This window comes from Malus domestica, chromosome 14, assembly GCF_042453785.1.
Source record: "Malus domestica chromosome 14, GDT2T_hap1".
NCBI classification, from domain to species: domain Eukaryota; kingdom Viridiplantae; phylum Streptophyta; class Magnoliopsida; order Rosales; family Rosaceae; genus Malus; species Malus domestica.
In genome coordinates, this window is record NC_091674.1 from 18681220 (window position 1) to 18690596 (window position 9377).

The following is a 9377-nucleotide window of genomic DNA, read 5'->3' on the forward strand; positions in this document are numbered from 1 at the left end:
TGATGATACTTTACGGACATTTCACATGTTAAACTAATCTAGTTTACATATAAAGGGCAAAGATTATTGTTTGAGCCGTCTCATATAAATGTTATATGCTTAAACGATAAAGTCCAAGGAATATGTGATTGGGAGAATGCAATCTAATGAAGTTAGATTAATGAGACCATTCTTTCGTAGACACATCCTAAATGTTCCTGATCATAGGATTGCCAATTGGGCATTGACAGTCCGTTAAGATCAGTACGTACTGTGTCTTCTCTCAGGGAGAGTGACTAGTCTCGAGTCATTGGTGTGTGTGACATCAAGACAAGTACGTAGGTGCTCAATAGAGAATGAGTTCACTGAACGTGATCAACGAAGAGTTCTTATATTCCATGTCACATGAGAACTCATGGTTGGGATAATGCAAAGTAGTCCTTTGACCTGAGGCATCACAGTTGTCTTGTGGTTAAGTCCTTAATCTTTGATTATGTCTAATTCACCCCCTCGGGGTGTCACAGCATCGTTGGGGTTAAGCCACTTAGTCATGGAGACAAGTGAATGCGCAACAAGGGATCTCTAACCTTCAAACAGTTGAGGGAGAATACTCTATGATATGATTTGGAATCTCTGGCCAGAGTATGAATGAGATTGTGGAATGTGTTCCAAATCACATTCAAGGAAATCATATAAGCAAACGATTCACATTGGATAGTAGACATGAACAAATAAACTATCATACCAAACAATGTGGTCAAGAGTATTAGATTAGAGAAAGACCGTATTGCATTTGTAATCCCGAACTGAATAGGTTCTCTATCCTCTTCTGATTAGCTTGGGTAACCATGACATGCTGCTAGGCGTTAACCATGGTTTGTGGAAGCCCTATACGTGTATAACCACTAAAGGGAGAATTGAAAATTGTTTCAATTCACAATCGATGTAAAATGGTTTTAATCGCCCACTGCCTCGCTAAAAGGAACCTAATGGATCGCACACCATAAAAGGTGGAGATTGAAGATTAAACGGAAATGAGTAAGAATGATTAAATGGTTTAATCATTTATTTATGGCAAGGATTAATTAATATGTTAATTAATCAAACGAATAAGTTCGTTAAAGACTTCGGGATAGTTTTGGACCTTAAGGCCCAATGGGCTTCGAACGTCAAGCCCATTAACTTAAGTTGTATGACAATTTAATGAATAAAGATTCATTAAGGCCCAAAAGCCCAAAACTCCCTAAATGGCCGGCCATAGTGTGATGAATTAGGGTTTTGGTTATTTAGGTCACTTAAAGAAGTGACTATATAAATGACTTTATAGCCAAATATTCATTAAGATTATTGAGGGTTAATTTTGGGGAAAATTGGTGAGAATTGTCTCTCCATTTTCTCTCTAAAAAGGCCAACACCTTGGAGGGTACATCTAGCAATCCTACTACTCCAAGGTCACTCATTTCTTCTACAATCTAACCTTGGTGAAGAGACTTAGAGGTTCTCAATTTTGGGAACTTGGAGAAACCTATTCTTTCATCCAAATCCATGGATCTAAGAAGCAAGGAATGAAGGCCCTATCTCTTTGGGTGATTAGCCTTTGCTTATGCAAAGAGGAATCTACAAAGGTATTAATTTCAACTCACTTTGTTTTTGAGTTGATTATTGGTTCACCAATCTACTAGGCTTTGAATTTCATGGTAATGTTTTGTTTTTGAGTGCATACAAGCATGATTCCGCCTTTAATTGTTAATTGCATGCTATATGATGTTGCTCAAATGAACATGTTTTTCAAAATAAATCCTTCAGTGTCTTCATTGGATTTTCATCCCAACAGAAAACTTATAAGTGCTACCACCCTGAAACCTGACACATTTATGTCACAACGGATGTTACTTTTTGTGAATCGGAATATTTTTATACTCCAGCATCATCACCTTCCAATCACAAGGGGGAGAATGCTAGTATTTGTGATCTTGATGGTGATTTTGGGTGGTTGGATGTACAAGACGACGTGATAATTGCTTCAAGGGGAGTGCACCGTGACAATGCCATGCCAACTGTGCAGTAGAGCCTCGATCCCTTCCTACCGAGACTACTGCAGGTGTTCAGTAGTTGTTTGCCGAAGAATAATGTTCTCCACAGTAAGGCGTTGCCAAAAGTCCATATGCTGGCGTTCAGCCAGCTTTTACCAAATATATAGCTCCACCGTAGGTTATCTCCGAACCTAATACTAGTACCACCGAGACTCCTGCTGAGGCTACTTCTTCCCCTCTCTTTAGGTCAATAGTGTCGTCGTCCAATACGTCTTCTCTAAATATCCCTGAGGTAAGTACTATTGATGCTCATGTAGCTAATGATGTTATAAGTACATATAAGTTGCCACCAAGGCAAAACTGTGGTGTACCTCCTGACAGGTTTTCTCCGGAAGGAAAAATGAAGTATCCAATAGCCAATTATGTGTCATGTAAAAATCTTTCACCCGAACATCAAGTTTGGGTGAACAATGTGGAGTTAATTTAAGTACCAATTTGAGTGGAAGATGCTTTGAAGAATCAAGAATGGGCTAAAGCAATGGATGAAGAGATGATGGCACTACAGAATAATAAGACATGGGAAGTAGTGGAACTACCAAAGGAAAAAAACCAGTTGGGTGCCGATGGGTTTTCACAGTTAAATACAAAGCTAACGGATTACTAGACAGGTACAAAGCAAGGTTGGTAGCAAAAGGATATACTCAAATGTATGGTGTTGATTATCAGGAAACTTTTTCTTTGATAGCTAAGATGAATACGATACGAGCTCTTATCTCATTAGCTGCAAATTTGGATTGGCCATTGAAACAGTTTAATGCAAAAAATGCTTTTCTTCATGGACATCTGGAGGATGAATTATATATGGATTTTCCTCTAAGATATAATGCTAGGGGGAAAATGGTAGTGTGCTGATTGCAAAAGTCACTTTATGGGCTTAAACAGTCACCTCGTGCATGGTTTGGGAGATTCATTCATGCCATGAGAAAGAATGGGTATTATCAAAGTCATTATGATCATACGCTATTTGTGAAATGGAGAAACGATAAAGTAACATCCTTAATTATTTATGTGGATGATATGATAATAATAGGTGATAATTCAGATGAAATTGTCAAACTGGAAAAAAAAAAAAACAAAAAAACCCTTGCTACTGAGCTTGAGATGAAGAGTTTGGGTGATTTAAAGTATTTTCTTGGAGTCGAGGTTGCTCGTTCGTCTAAAGGTATTTTCTTGTCTCAACGAAATTATGTTCTAGATTTGTTAAAGGAAACAGGTATGCTTGGGTGTAAACTTGTGAATTCTCCTATTGTGGAGAAACATCACTTAGGAATTTATCTGGATCAGGAACTAGTGGATAAAGGCAGATATCAAAGATTGATAGGAAGACTAATTTATTTAGCTCACACTCGTTCGGATATAGCTTATGCAGTGAGTGTGGTAAGTCAATTTATGCACTCACCGAGTGTGGATCATATGGTGGCTGTTATACATATTTTAGCATATTTACAATCTGCCCTAGGGAAAGAAATTTTGTATAAAAATTTTGGTCATTTAAGAATTGAGGGGTTTACTAATGCTGATTGGGTAGGTGATGTGGCTGATAAGCATTCTACTTCTGGATACTTTACGTTCATTAGAGGGAATTTAGTTACTTGGAGGAGTAAGAAACAAAAGGTGGTGTCTAGGTCTTCTGCGGAGGCCGAATTTAGAGGCATGGGGCATGGCGCATGGAGTGTGTGAAGTTCTTTGGTTGCATGAATTGCTTTGGGGTCTTGGTTTCAAACAAAAGGAGGCAACAAATTTGTACAGTGACAATAAGTCGGCGCGAGAGATTGCAGAGAATCCGGTACATCATGACAGAATGAAGCATGTAGAGGTGGATCTACACTTCATTAAGGAAAAGCTTGAGAAGAAGATTGTGTCAATACCGTTTGTGAACTCAAAAGAGCAACTTGTAGATATTCTCACTCATGCCGTGTGTAGTAGGCTTTTTAGTGACTCACTTATCAAGTTGGGCATGTGTGACATCTATTATCGAACTTAAGGGGGGGTATTGGCATGAATAATCTTTAGGAAAATAGAAATGTAAATATTGTGTAAATATTAAAGTCCTTTATTAGGAAGGATATCTCTTTGTGTCCTTTTTTGTTTCCTTGAAGAACAAACAAGGACTTATGTACTTATAAACCAAAATTATGCAATACATGAAAATTAAGCCGTAAATTTCTATTCACATACTATACATTTAGGCTATCAATCAGAATCATTAATGATCCGATGTAATATGTGCTAGATATTTGATAAATGTTACAATTAATAATTAAGACTGTTTATACCATATTTGACCAATCTCGAAACTACTGAGCACCGGTCAACGTTATACCGTCAAGGACCCAGAAGAGTTTCCCTCCAACTAGGAGGCCAATCACAGTGCGACACGTGTCGACATTAGAAGCCAATCACAGCACGTGTCGACATCAGAAGCCAATCATAGCGCGACACGTGTCAACATCAGAAGCCAATCACAACACGACACGTGTCAATGTCAACATGAAACTAGAAACTCTCTTCTATAAATAGAGATCATTCTCTCACAATATTTCCTAAAGTCATTTGTACTAAATCATTCACTAGTACTCACTAAAGGAGAGCTTAAACCTATGTACTTGTGTAAATCCTTCACAATTAATGAGAACTCCTCTACTCTGTGGACATAGCCAATCTGGGTGAACCACAAATATCTTGTGTTTGCTTCCTTGTCCCTATCCATTTACATACTTATCTACACTAGTGACCGGAGCAATCTAGCGAAGGTCACAAACTTAACACTTTCTGTTGTACCAAAGTCCTCACTGATTTTGTGCATCAACAAAGACCATAGAGAGAATTCAAAATGCCATGACTTATAGGTTGGAACCATGTAAAAGATTTAGTTAAGCAAATCAAATAGACACCAAAGTAGAGAAAAACTAAACAAAAGAAGTGAACCTTTTGAGTTTCTGTACAGTCCCAAACTTTTCGTGCTTCTGAATATACAGCAAACTGTAGTAATTTTCGTTGTCTTATCCTTGTGGAATCTGCAGATTTCTTTAGGTTGATAGAAAACATGAAGGTGCTACGTGACAAATGATGGGGTTTGAACCACTTGTGATCTCTATAATCCTTGCCTCTTTATCATAAAACATGGTTTATAATAAGTTCAGGTGATATATCAAGTTTCCTATATGAAAAAGCTATTTACAACTTAAATAATTAATTAAGTCTAGGAAGAATCATTGTCTGTGTCCGATGCATTTTGTATTAGTGACACAAAACAATGTTGGGATACAATGTTCAACTGTCAAACTAATAGCATATTCACGAGAGTTACCAAAGTTTTTTCTTTAAAAGTGTTCTTTGCTAACACATGTGGCACTTTTATGCTATTTAAAAGTTTGTCACTATGTTACTTAGTATTACGGTCTAATAGTATTCATACTCACTTGTAAGTGAGAGGTCTTAAGTTTGTATCTCGGGAACAAATTCGCAACCAATTTATTCCCCACTCCATAGTATAAATTAATATATAGCCTTGTATCAAAAAAAAGTTTGTCTATCCAATCTACTCTTCAAATTTTAACTTATCTTACCATGTAAATATACAGGATCAGTTACTACTTTTTCATTTGCTAATTGGGTTGCTACATTGGTTGAAGATGCATTTTCCTGCACGGCATAACAAATTAATTTAACTTTGCTACCCAATTGCTACCTCCCTTGAATGCTAAAAATATCAAATATTGATCTGTAAATTATTGGGCTTAGGTTTAATATTTAACTTTGCTACCCAAATGTGAATCTGAGCTATATTATTGCTAGACTATTATGAGGCTACGTCTACCTCTTTCTGTTAGTGTATATAATATCGTTTGTTTATAGAGCTTAGGTTAAATTTTGTGAGCTCATTATATAAACACTCACTCGCTTGGCCATCGAGTCAGCTACTCTTAATCACTTCTCATGGTAATGTACACGTAAATTATGCATTTACGTCATTTTATTCCTCGAATATATTCCTCAAGATGTAACTGAAATGAAGTGTATGGTTATAGTAATTAAAGAATCATGGCATATATTTCTACATATGTCAAAGTTAAGGAATAAATCAGGCATAAAAGGATGAAATATGATAAAGTAAAAGAGGGATAGCTAACTGGATACTAAGGATTATGTTAATTAAGAGGAAAGAAAGAAGATCTTTATGCTTAAATCATTGAGGTGAGGCAAAGGGATAGAAAAGCAGCCACCAGAGAATGCATGCTGAAGTCTGAAGATTATTAGGGATATAGAAAATTCTTTGATATAATAATTTTGACAACTTGTGCATATACCAGAACAATGAGCAACCATTGATCACCTATCCACATCCTAGGAAATATTCCTGCTGCAAAGAAAGATCGCAAAGAGGCTTCCTTGTGAAACGAGTTGTAGCTTCTGAGTTCTTTGTTCTATACAATATTCCTGTTGTTTCAGTTCACCTTTTACCTTCTAGGTAAATATTAAGGAACGTTCCTTTAACAAAAGTGATGACCTATTCAAATCCTTTTTTTCCCCCTCAATACACATCACTGCTGATCTCAAGAGAAAAAGACAAATTTTCATTCGAGTAAATTACAGCAATAGTTTGTGAAGTAACTGTTGAAATGTCCCACATCGACCGTATCAATGACAAAAAGAAGAGTTTAAATATCCTAACCCCACTCTAACTAATACCGAGGTCTTTTGTGATAAAACCCCACACCTGACGGATTGTGCAGGTGGTTAAGTGGGGACAATATCGGTGTTGTTGGAAGTGGGCCGTATGGCCCGTCTCTCTGATAATTCTACAGTAACACTGACCAAATTATCAAGGGGATTATAGAATAGTGTTTACTGGCCGTCTCATATATATATATATATATATTTATCGTAAAGTTTTAGTTTATATCTATTTCTCAATTATATCTTACCAACACTGAATGACATGGTAAGCATGGTAAGTTGACGGTTCACTAAAATTAGCAATATATATAGGGAGTAACCTTATAATTAAGGGCATGCAAGGTTTCGTAAACTTTTCCATTGTGAGACGTTTCTTCTCATTTTCAAATGTCCCTTATGTGAGACGTATTTTCAAGTTTATTATGTGGACAACACAAATTGAGTAACTTGGAGCACGTGTAGCTGTTGAGCTTCAGACTTGTGCTAATATGCTCTGAAAACATAACAGAAGTTGAGGTTTCACCATGAAAACAACTGAATATATAACTTCTCCCCTCCAATATCAATGATTAAGATCCAACTAAGCAACTTACTAAATTAAGTTTGTGCTAGTTTTTCTCTCTTTTTAAATTCCACTAAGCCATTATTGCAATGTGTGTATTAATATAGAAACTAATAACGAAGGTTTTGTAATATGGTTGTAACTGATCACATGCATTTCAAGTCCCAGTTACCTATTTCATTTGTGGGATCATTAGACATATGGAAGAGCAGTGTGTGCAGTTCAAAGGTAAGAATAAGGATGACCTTGCGAAACGGTATGGATGATGGTTCCAAAATGATGTGTTAGGGGATAACTATAAGAGGTCCCTAGGTAAGCGGTTTGGTTTAGATGGATCAAAGGGATGGTCTATAACTGTGCCGCCGCATGTGGAGGACAGGGAAAGTTCGAATAATGCAACAAAGGAGCAGCACGGAGCGCTTGAGGAGTTTCCGGTGATGGCTGATAGTCACTTAACGAGAATCGTCGTAGGGGGGGCGATGGATGATGCCATCATCAATGATGATATTGATATCCCTGATTTGAATGCGGAGGTTGACATGGAGGAGATGAGGGAAGATTCTATAACAGTTATGTCAGCTCAGCAAATCCCGTTAGATTGGGTAGAAGTGGGGTTGACCTTGTTTGGGTTTGATTTGAATGCATTGCCTGCAGCGTACGGGGATGACAGTCAGGTTTATTCGAACTCAGTAGGTAGGGGGATAGGTAATGCTATTAACAGGCTAGAGGTGAATTCTATTGGTCCTCGGGGTGGAGGTGAGATTATGTTGGGTCAGCATATGGGCTTGCTAGGGCGGAATAAGATTAGTAGGCAAAATGGGGTCTAGCAGTACCAATGGGTGAGAATTCGGGCTCAGGTTAAATCCTTTCAATCTCATGCCTATTATCGAGCATCATCAGAGAGTCAGGAAAAGGAGATTATGAAGAGGAAGACGTGGAGGGAGTCTCTCGTCGACTATCACACAACCTATTGCACGGGACCGTGAGGGTGCAATGTTCCCTGCGCTAAGAAAAAGGTTAACTCGAGAAGATGAGGAAGTGGTGGTTCAGTGTAGAGGTCGTAGAAGGTTAGATTCTAGTTCGGTGTTGTCCAGTTCATCGACAGAGGTTGACAGGGGTCAACCCCACCGTCAACAATGAGTTATATAAGTTGGAATTGTCAGGGGCTTGGGAACCTCAGGGCAGTTCATGCACTCCAACGTTTAATATCCAGTCAAGATCCCACTGTAGTGTTCTTGTGTGAGACAAAAAGTAATTCTCGTTACATTGACCGTTTACGTTTAAAGCTGAATTTTGATCATAGTTTTACAGTTGATAGTCAAGGTAGTTCAAGGGGGCTATGTATTCTTTGGAAGGATGAAATAAAGTTATGTTTAAGATCTTATTCTCAAAACCATGTTGATTTTGATATGGGTGTTCCGAGAGATAAAGTCTATTTGATATTTACTGCTTTTTAAGGTTATCCAACCACATGTGACATGTATAAATCCTGGCGGCTTTTGGAGACTCTTATAGGCAATGATTCCAAACCTTGTTTATGCATTGGTGACTTTAACGAAATCCTCCAAGCCAATGTGCATGAAGGAGGCAATGTTTGACAAGAAAGACAAATGGAAGGGTTTCGGGATACGGTGGAGCATTGTCGACTATTGGACCTTGGTTTCTCAGGCAATAAGTTTACGTGGTTTACGACAAAATGAGGTGGAATCAAGGTAAGGTTGGATAGAGCTTTACGTAATCAAGAATGGATGGAGTTGTTCCCTCATTTTAAAGTGCAACATTTAAACAAGACTTCGTCAGACCATGTGCTGGTCTTGCTTAATTGGTTAGGACGCACCCCAATCCGAGGGAAGAAGTAATTTCGTTATGAGGAAGGTTGGCATATGTAGAAGGGTTGTACTAAAGCGATACAGGATGGGTGGAACCATGATGTGAAGGGCTCGCCAATGTTCCAGGTTACCGAGAAAATTAAGATGATGCAGATGAAGCTCAATAACTGGGCTCGTAGCAATGTAAGGTCGGGGCCAAGAGAGATTAGGGAGGTGGAGGATAAGTTTACGAGT